We start from the raw sequence: 9,087 nt of genomic DNA, 5'->3' as shown, positions 1-9,087 counted from the left end.
GTTCTCGCGAGACCGCCGGCCCCGCTCGCACGGCCCACTGGGCGGGCCCGCCGCCGCTCAGCCGATGGGGGCTTCCGGTCCCGCCCCGGAAGCGGGAAGTGGCCGGCCGGGTTCCTGGGTTAGTAAGCGCGGGGACGCCCGCCGCGGTGGGTGTTTCACGCTGGGGCGTTCGGATAGAGGGAATGGAGCCGAGCACGCAGAGGCTCGCTGCTCACCGTGGCGGCGCCCCGGGCCCGCCCCTGAGGCTGGCTTTGCTCCCCACCCCGCTGCGCCCCTTCCCTCCTTGCGGCCTCGTTACTGACGCTCACCCCGCCTGGCCCTGCCGTGCGGCCCGGCCTGGACACTGTAGGATGGTCAGCAGCTCGCCGGTCTCTGCGTCCGCTTAGATCTGAGCTTCGGCCCGGCCAGCCCTAGTGTGACAACCAGAAGCGTCCCCAGACATTGCTAAAGGACCCCCGGGGTTCACTTGTGCCATTGAGAGCCAAGGACTTAAGATAACCAGGCTGCAGCCTGTCTCAGCCTTCTAAGAGGCCACCCCGGACCACGCGAGGTCACCCTGCTGGCATCTCAAGGCCCAGCCGTCGTCCTACAAGGCCTGTTGGGCCAGCCGGTCAAAGGTTATTTCACCCCATGCTTTTAACCCTTCCTCCATAGCACCTCCTCCATTTCTGTTTATTCGTGTGTGTGTGTGTTTAACACAAGGTCTCGCCATGCAGTTCAGGCTGGTCTTGAGCTCCCTTTGTAGCCCGGGCTGGTCTGGAACTCCCAGCAATCCTCCTGTCTCAGCCTCCTGAGTGCTGGGATTACAGACGTGCGCCACCACGCCCAGCTTCTCTGTTTATTCTTTTGCCTCTCTGGCCTGTACACGTTCCCCACAGGTGCCGGCTCCGTGGTGGCAGAGTTCTAAGGCGTCCTCCTCACCGTGCCACAGCCCGTAGGACAGTGCCTGACCCTTCCTGGACTGGCAGAGTATCTTCCAACAGTGACCCCCAGCAAGGCTTCAGAAACTGAGGTCTGCAGCTCCAGGGATTCAACGAGTGTAAGACCAGTTCATCCTTCCTCCATCCTAGCTCCAGCCAAGACTGGCGTGGAGCCACACCCTGAGAAGGGGGCTGGGCCAGGCGTTCACCGGGATGAGTAATCCCGCCAATAAGGTGAAAGGGGCATGCACTGTATTTTTTTAATGTCTGGTGAATAGACTGATTCATAGCACCGTGCTGGCACACAAGAGGCAGTGCGTGTTTATTAAATTCATGATGAGAGAAGAGCTAAATGCCAGAACTGGACCTTCTCCACCTATTAGTGCTAATTGTTCATCGTATGTCAGCTCAGACGTCACTTTCCTAGCCCTCTTGCACTAAATCAGCTCCACCTTTTCCTGTGTCATTCCTTACACATTTCCATGTTCTTTATACAGATTCTTACACATTTCTCTCACAACATCCGTTATAATTTATAATTGTTTATTTTGTGGAACTACTTAATGTCTGTCTCAAAATTCTTATTAGTACATGTTTGCAGTAGATAATGCTTACGTTCCTTGTGGGGAGCTGGTACATGTACATAACACATCTTAATTTTTTTTACGTCCGTTTCCCTTCCCTCTGTCTCTGTCTTTAAAGCTGAAAGGGCTGGAATCTTACGTGTCTGTTCACTGCCGTACTCCTAGAGTCTAAAATAGCACCCGCCAATGATAACTTTCTGTGAAATTAACTAAATGATCATTTGTTGGATTGTAGGTGCTGGGACGACACCTTACATTTATATTAGCATCCTAGCTCACTAATTGAAAAAGCAAACCTGAAAGATTTCTATCCAGTCACGGGTCTGGCAGGCAGTAGGACTCAGATAAGAAAAGGTCTTGTGCCTGATTCTTAGTTCTAGTGTTTTCTCAATGTTCCCAAGGGAAGGGAGACAGAATCTTTTTTTTTCCTAAGACTAGAAAGCCTGAAACAGGCAAATCTAGAATGAAGTTGACGTTGTGAAGCATGGAGTAGCTTGCGTCATGTCCTAACCTGGTGTCCCTGGCTGGCCTTCCTGGAGGAATACAAACGTAAGTGTCAAGATTCGGGGAGAGCAGTCTCAGAGCTGAGTGTGTACACTGAGGAATTTCTGTTTTTGAGACAAGGTCTCCCTACGCAGTTCAGGCTGGCCTTGAATTCACTGTGTAGCCTGGGTTTGCTTTGAACTCAGGGCAATCCTCCTGCCTCAGCTTCCCAAGAGTGCTGGGATCACAGGTGTGCGCCACCATGCCCACTACGCTGAGGGATTGTGAGGAGTATTCCAAGGTCCTCGTTTTGGCACCTTGAGGTTGCAAAACACATCCAGCACGTAGAGATGATTTGATTGCAGTGTTTAGAAAAAGAAGGGGGTGGGGCTGGGGATGTAGCTCAGTGGCGGTGCCCTTGCCTGGCGTGTGTCAGTCCCTGGGTTCAAGCGCGCCGAGAGCACACAGTGCGCGGTGACGTGGATACAAGCGTCTGGAAGAGTCTGAAGCAGGGACAGCATGCGGATGAGTGGCTCAGTTGCCGCATGGGGGGTGAGGCTGGGGAGTGACTAAGCAGTGTGACGAAAATGTTCTCAAATGGATTGCACTGGTGCTGTGCACACCCTAAAGCCGCTGAGCTGTACATTTGAAGTGGGTGAAAAACAGAATGAAAGTTTCACATATGAATGTGGATTTCCTTTGCCCCTGGCACAGGAATGTGAGCTCTGGCCACCCTGGGGCTGTGGTTGCCCGTTCACTGATCCCCATGCCCCCTCGGGCCCCTGGCTTCCCTTGAACCACGCGTCCCGGGGGTCAAGCATAGTCCTGCTAGGTCACGGCACCACAGGCGTGCTTTGACCAAGGGTTGCAGCAGCGTCCTGGGCCGGGTCTGGGCTTCGGGGCCGGCAGCCCCGCCTCTTGTGCCTTGGAGGCCTGAGCCACCGTTAGAAGTCCAGCTGCCTCGCTAGCACGGTCACCTATTGGGGAGAGCCCACAGCCTCGCGGGGACGAGCCGCCGACCTGCCCGCTGAATGCGGCCGTGAAGATGAGCCTCCTCAACCGAGGACCAAAGGGGTTGATTTTAAACCACCGCGGTCCGGGAGAGTCTGCTGCCTCACCTGGAAACAGGTAACGGAGACGCGGCTCCCTGACGTCCCCCATCCACAGTCTGCTCACAGCAGGTGGCTGCCGCCGCCACCTTCACATGGAGGACATACTTCTACACGTTAATCATCCCTACTTTCAGCTGTTTTATCGTGGCAGCAAAGTTAATCTCCACACCTGTGCTGTGCAGCGAACAGCTACTAGCCACGTGTGGCTAAGTTAGTGGAAATTAAAGTGGAAGTCCCGCCTTTCGGTGACACTAGCTCAGTGCTCTGTGGCCACGTGTGACTGACGTGGCTGCCGTGTTGGCCAGCACCATTCTGATCACGCCGCGCCGTGCCACTGTGACACGGGTGTGACCGGTCTCTCGCCCAATGCGTACACCCTCGTGCTTCTCCCACGCAGAATCCTGACTCCGCTCAGGTATTTATTCGTCCTCCTCACCCCTGCCCTCTCCAGCTGCTCCTGTTGCTCAGGAGAAACTGGCATCACCTTGGCCTCTGATCTGACTAATGCCTGTAGCACAGCCCAGGCCAGGCCTCTTTATGGTGACGGCTTCAGGACCAAGGCTTGGACCGTGCAGGGTGAGAACCCTCCCGAGTGCCGGAGTGGACGGGGGACGGAAGTTGCGTCATAGACGAAAGGAAAGGATCACGCTCAGCCGGAGATGCCCTTGGACAGCAGCCTGTGGCCGGTATTGCACAGCTGTGAGATGAACCGGGTTAGGAGCAGACAGGCAGGCGCCACAGTGGAGAATGGGGAGAAGTTAGTAAGAGAATGAACCTGAGCTTGGTTCACACACTGTGGAGTTTCTGGTATTTGTAGCCCAAAACCATGTATCATGAGCCTATCCAGAAAATAGAGGGCGCAAGAGAACGTCGCCTAGGGGCTGGGGATTTAGCTCAGCGGCACAGTGCCTGCCCGGCAAGTGCAAGGCTGTGAGTTCGATTCCCGATACCGAAAAAACAAAACAAAACAAAACAAAAAAAAGAGTGTTGCCTAATTTTTGCACATGCCTGGCCTGCTTCATACCTTGAGTCCTTTGCTGGCCCCTGTGGGGGTGGACTGCAGTCCCAGTAGTGAGTCCGCAGGGGTTGTGTGGCTAAAATCAGATGTCAATTGACTTAATACTCGTTGGCAACTAAAACCTTTTAGCCTTTGCAGCTAAGACAATCCTGTGACCTAACTCACACGCCAGGCGTCTGCTGTGCGGCTTTGGCAGTTGTACCTCGCCGGCTGGACACCCGCAGCCGAGCTCACGTGGAAACATGCAGCTCGTCTGAGACGCGGCCCCTCCTCCAGCCCTGGCCTGGGCTCAGCGCAGAGGACATGCCCTTGGAGGCAGCGAGTTCAAAACCAGCAGAGCCGGGCCAGGCCAGGGGCTGCCCGGCTTCCCGGACGTCCTCGTGACATCTCGGGTTCTCTTTCACATCTCCCTGGAGTTGCAACAGTTGTTCAGAGTTCAGCTTCCTCAAAAGTTTGGTTTGCAAGAGGCCAGCATGGCCTTCCTGCCCTCTCTGCACGTCACGCCCTGAGCCCCTAGCCCGAGAGTCACGGGGCAGGCTCAGCGGGGACGGGGTTGCTCTTCTGCTTCTCTGGATGCCTGGCTTCTGGCTCATCTCCCTGCCGGGACGAGCGGTCACCCGCCACAGTCACTGCTCCTGCAGCCTTCTAGCCGACTGCACATAGCCACAGTAAAGGCAGGACCACCCCGGACGGAAGCAGGGCTCCTATTCTGAGTCCAAACCAAAGCCCTGCGAAGCTGCTCTTAGTGTGCGTTAATTCAGCCCTCAGGACCCCTGGGGTTTATTTTTATAGAGGATGTGAAACTGTATGGTCCAAAAGACAGGTTTTGATTGGCTTTTCGCAAGCACTTGTTTTATTTCACCCCGTAAGAGAAACCTCTACTTACTTGGGGATTTTTTTCTCCTGTTTTCAACAACCGGTGAGACAGCTGCACCAGTCAGGGATTCACCTACAGAGGGGCTGCAGCAGTGCGGGGGGGAGAGGTAGTGAAAGAAAATGAACTGCTTCCTCCTGTTCCATCTGGTGCAAGATGTTAACAAGTGTGCGGCCGCACCTCTTCTAACTGCCGCTTCTGTCATTCCTTTTAAGGAAACTTTACTCATTTTTCTTTTCTCTTTTCTTGTTTTTTTTTTTTTTTGCAGTACTGGGGCCTGAACCCAGGGCCTTTGCACTGAGCTGCATCCCCAGCCCTTGTTTAGTTTGTATCTTGAGACAGGGCCGCGGCTGGGCTCAGACTTGAGCCCTCCTACTTGAGCCCTCCTTCTCCCTCTGACCCTCCTACTTCATCCTCCTGAGTGGTGGGATTGCGGGTGTGCACTGCCATCCCTGGCTCTGCATATGTCATGTATATTTCGATCATAAAATAATCAGTAGCCGTAAGTGTGTGCCTTTTTTAAGATTAGGACTTACAGGCAAGATCAAAGGAAAAGAACCGAAGCACAGCTATAACATACCTCTCTCAGCCTGTGCAGTAAAGGGATTTCTAGTCCACAGAGAAAAGGATGAACTGTTCAGTAAATCCTGCTGGAAAAAGCAACCACATGTGGGGAAAGTAGGCTTCATGTTTTGTACTGATGTAAGTCACAGATAGATAAATATTAAAATGAAGAAACCAACAACATGAAAGCACTAGGGGAAAATCGGCAAATATAAAATCTTGGAGGGGAATTTTAAAGGCTAACACGGAAGTGAGAAGCTATTTATTGAAAAAGTTGACTATGTTAAGATTTAAAGCCAGGCATGGTGGCACATGCCTGTAATCCTAGCATTCAGGAGGCTGAGGCAGGAGGATCTTTGGGAGTTCGAGACCAGCCTGGGCTACAAAGTGAGCTCAAGGCCAGCCTGAACTGCATAGCAAGACCCTGTCTCAATAAGATGAAAAAACAAAAAAGACTTAAGACTGCGCCTGCCTGGCAAGCACAAGGTCATGAGTTCGATTCCAGGTACCAAAAAAAAAAAATTTTAAAAGTTAATATGTATAAAAACGAATAATCATAGTCAACTGCAAAAAAAACACCTGAATATCTTTAATTCATATAACAAAGTTAATATCCTTATTTTGTGAAGAGTTCTTTAGACTCTTACGAAAAGGTACACAGCGCATACATGAGACAGTGTGGGAATGGCCAGGCCCTTCGGAGGAGAGCTGCTGTTTGTCCCCTGAGCGCAGGTCCCTCGCGTGACTGTAGCTCCACTTTCCTAACTTCATTCATGGTGCCTTGGGTGGAGGACTGGTTACACCCAGGCACGGAACTGGACATAGACCTAGGCCTGTCTGATCAGCAGCATCTTGGCTGTTGAGCTACTGGTTCAGAGATGGACGCCCACGTTGGTGTGAGTTCCGGCCAGGACTTTTCTCAGTGAGTGACCTAAGACTGTATAATCAGCAGCATCCCATCAGTAGAGCCACAGTGAGGGCTGCAGGGATGGGTGTATCCAAGCCAGTGAGAGCTACAGCCAGGATTGACTCTGGAATGTACAGGAGGAAGAGTCACGTTTCCACTGAGCTTGGTGTAGGTGTTATGGCTCGTGCTGTAGCGGTTGCTGTGATTGTCGTTTTTGTTTTGAGCTGTTATAAAAATAGATAGAAGCCTGCAGTTGTCAGGGATTGTTCTTGAAACTCAAAAATCAAACAGTGCAGAAGAAGGTGGAGATGAGAGAAAGACTGTTTTTAAAAGGTAGTTTGTTCTGGGCGTGGTGGCACACAACTATAGTCCCAGCACTCAGGAGGCTGAAGCGGAAGGAGTGCCTCGAGTTCTAGCCCAGCCCGGGCTACATACTGAGTTCAAGGCCCACGTGACTGCATAGCAAGCCCCTGCCTCAAAACAAAATGCAAAAAGATAGCGTACTTATCTTGGTTCTGGTCATAGCTAAAAGTAGCTTTCTCTGTGACATTTCAATCTTGAATTCATAAATTCTTTTCTTGGTTAAGCAGATGTGACTGACTTGTAATTGCAAAAAGTCCCAGCCTATTCAAGGAATACTGTACATACATATGCGTACACAAAGAAATTATATAAATGCTTTTCATGAAAAAATCAAATTACACCCGTAATTTTATTTTATTTATTTATTTATTTTTTCTTTCTTGCTGTGTAGCCCAGACTGGCCTTGAACTCAGAAATCCTCCTGCCTCAGCCTAACAAATGCTAGGATTATAGGAATGTGCCACTATGCCTGGCTATACTGGTAATTTTAAAATTCAAAAGGGGGGCTGGGGATTTAGCTCAGTGGCAAAGTGCCTGCCTGGCAAGCACAAGGTCATGAGTTCGATTCCTGGAACTGGAAGAAAAACAAAACAAACAAACAAAAAAATTAAAAAGGGGACGTGTGTGGTCACTTGATGTGAAAAGTAGGTTGCACTGGCCATGTTTGGGAAACGAGTATGGGCACAGAAGGCCACCGGAAGGTCAGTCGTGTGACTTTCTGGAGGGCCGTGCATCCGCTGCATCCGAAGCACCTTTGCTCACACTCCGTGCAGTTTTCCTCAAGGAGCAGGGTGGGAACATTTTCCCACCTCAGGATCCACAGGCCGCACCCATGTAGCCACGAGGGAGCACTGGACCCTGGATGCAGTGTCCACCTGGCCATCACCGTGAGCTTGGCTTTGCGTCCTGGAGCAGAGGGGCCAGACTCGGCCCGCAGGACTGTGGGCTCTGGAGCGGGCGCTGTTGGAAGCAGACTGATTTGTTACACAGCGGTGGAAACCTCACACAGTCGTCTGTCCTGAGTACCCCCCGCCCGCAGCCCTAATCCGCAGCATCCTTTGGGCACCTGCGTAGGATACATGTTCATTCTGCCGTTGCTGAAAATAGCGAACAACTGGAAACAGCAAATATGTCCACAAAGGCGGCACTGATCGAAACTCACAGTGCGCCCGTAACCGGGGCCCTGCGTGTGGTGCTTCCCCTGCCCTTTGCCTCAGGGCCCATGAGCTGGCGGCCGCTGCAGCTCAACAACTGGCAATGCCAGCAACGGGGAATCTGCAGCATGGAAGCCCTGGACCTCGGGTCTGTCCCTTTAAACAGGATGGTTTCTCACCGGGGCTCACCTTCATCAGCTTCTGACCCCCAGAGCAGCTCAGCTAATTCGGGAATTCAAACCCTATCTGCAGTTCCTCTTCCAGCAGGCCCTGAAAGGGTGTGCTCTAGGGGATGTGCCAGAATTTGGGGCGGGGCTCCTCCAAGGGGCCTATCATGATTATTCAGTAAAATAGGACATGCTACAAAAATAAAAAAGTAGAGGGCTCCATTTTTGTAACAACAGCAAACAAAAACAATAAAAACACCAAAAATACGATATCCATGTAGTAGAGCCAGAGCAACGGGAAGCACCCCCGCCACTGCGGTCCAGGAGGCCCCGAGGCTCGAGTGTGGAAGGGGCCGTGAGCGGGTCAGGGGCTGCCCTGTGCTGAGGCTGGCGGGACTCCCTTCTGAGAGCAGGGCTAGGCCACGGAGCGCCCCGCACACAGCGCTGCTCTGCGACTGCAGAGCCTGGAAAACCTCAAGTGTGAGTAGCGGTCATCTCAAGGCTGCGGGACATCGGGACATCGTGTGACTTTCACTGTTCTTCTCTTGCTCACATTGTTTTCAAACTCACTTGCTTATTCCCTAAAAGGAAATTTAAAAGGACTTCTAAGAAAGACAGCCTCCCAGTCCCAGGCGCGGCTCCCGTGGGGTGCACCTGTGTGCGGCCGTGGGGAGGCGCTCAGGAGGGCACGTCCGCGCTGTGAGCTTAGGCATCGGCTCAGGCGGGTTTTGATGGCAGAGCCACCTGCCGGACCCTGGTGTGTGCCCTTGGCAGTCCTGACAGCCAGTGTAGTACTGTGCAGCCAGCCGCTTTCTTTTTTCGCAGTTGGTCACTTCCCAGTTGTTCAGTGAGTCAGGGTACAACCAGGGCACACAAACCACAGTTCCACATCTTTCTTCTTCTTGTGAAAGTCTTCGTCTCTGTCTTCCTCCCCTCCCCTC

The 9,087-nt window shown here is 52.5% G+C and overlaps 1 long non-coding RNA gene across 1 annotated transcript in view; it reads left to right on the top strand.

Moving 5' to 3' along the window:
* The first annotated feature begins 90 nt into the window (after window positions 1-90).
* LOC106146520 overlaps window positions 91-9,087 on the top strand; it is a 9,822-nt gene continuing 825 nt past the window's right edge. Inside the window, exons 1-2 of the long non-coding RNA XR_001230990.1 lie at window positions 91-617; window positions 879-2,053. This is a non-coding gene — a long non-coding RNA (uncharacterized LOC106146520). The remainder of the gene's footprint in view (window positions 618-878; window positions 2,054-9,087) is intronic.

Source organism: Chinchilla lanigera, unplaced genomic scaffold, assembly GCF_000276665.1.
Source record: "Chinchilla lanigera isolate Chin_1 unplaced genomic scaffold, ChiLan1.0 scaffold00081, whole genome shotgun sequence".
Lineage (NCBI taxonomy): Eukaryota > Metazoa > Chordata > Mammalia > Rodentia > Chinchillidae > Chinchilla > Chinchilla lanigera.
This window is presented reverse-complemented; position numbering and strand designations above follow the sequence as displayed.